Source organism: Eimeria mitis, genomic scaffold, assembly GCF_000499745.2.
Source record: "Eimeria mitis Houghton genomic scaffold, Emh_scaff5094, whole genome shotgun sequence".
NCBI classification, from domain to species: Eukaryota; Apicomplexa; class Conoidasida; order Eucoccidiorida; family Eimeriidae; genus Eimeria; species Eimeria mitis.
This window is the reverse complement of record NW_013573389.1, coordinates 1,070-2,028: the sequence shown is the minus strand read 5'-3', so window position 1 is coordinate 2,028 and position 959 is coordinate 1,070.

Here is a 959-nt window from a genome sequence, read left to right as displayed (position 1 = left end):
GCAGCAGCAGCAACAGCAGCAACAGCAGCAACAGCAGCAGCAGCAGCAACAGCAGCAGCAGCAGCAGCAGATGCAGAGATTCTGTTTTTGTCTCGTTTTTCCTCCATCATATGTATTTGTCTTTTGGTTTATTCTCTAGGGTTTATGCGGGAGCAGTTTATATTATATTATAAAAGGGTTTAGGGTTTAGGGTTTAGGGTTTAGGGTTTAGGGTTTACGCTGCTTGGTGGAGTCTGCCGCTTCTTTCGTTTTGTTTTTGCTGCCGCATTTTTCTTTTGAGGGTTTCTATTGCATCAGTGCCTGCATGCAGACAACAAAAAAAAATATATTTATTTATGTCTTTGTCTTTTTTTCTTTGTCTTTGTTTCTTTGTCTTTGTCTCTGTTTTTTTTTTTTTTTTACAGAAAGAGAAACAGACGGAGACAGAGATAGAAAGAGACAAAGACAGAGAAAGAGACAAAGACAAAGACAGAGACAGAGACAAAGACAGAAAGAGAAAGAGACAGAGAAAGAGACAGAGACAGAAAGAGACAGAAAAAGAGACAGAAAGAGACAGGGAGAGAAAGAGACAGAAAGAGAAAGAAAGAGACAGAAAGAGAAAGAAAGAGACAGAGACAGAAACAGAAACAGACAGAGACAAAGACAGAAAGAGACAGAGACAAAGACAACGTTTAGGATGCAAAGAGAGACGGAAAGAGACAGAAGGAGACAAAGAAAGAAAGAAAGAGACAAAGGGAGAAGAAGACAGAAAGAAAGAAAGAAAGAAAGAAAGAGAAACAAAGAAAGAAAGAAAGAGACAAAGAAAGAAACAAAGAAACAAAAACAAAGAAAGCGAGAAAGGAGACAAAAGAGACAGAACGATACCTCTGATGATGTATAAAGAACAGAAACAAAGAAAGAAAGAAACAAACAAAGAAAGAAAGAAAAAGAAAGAGAGAAAAATATAAACAAACAAAAAA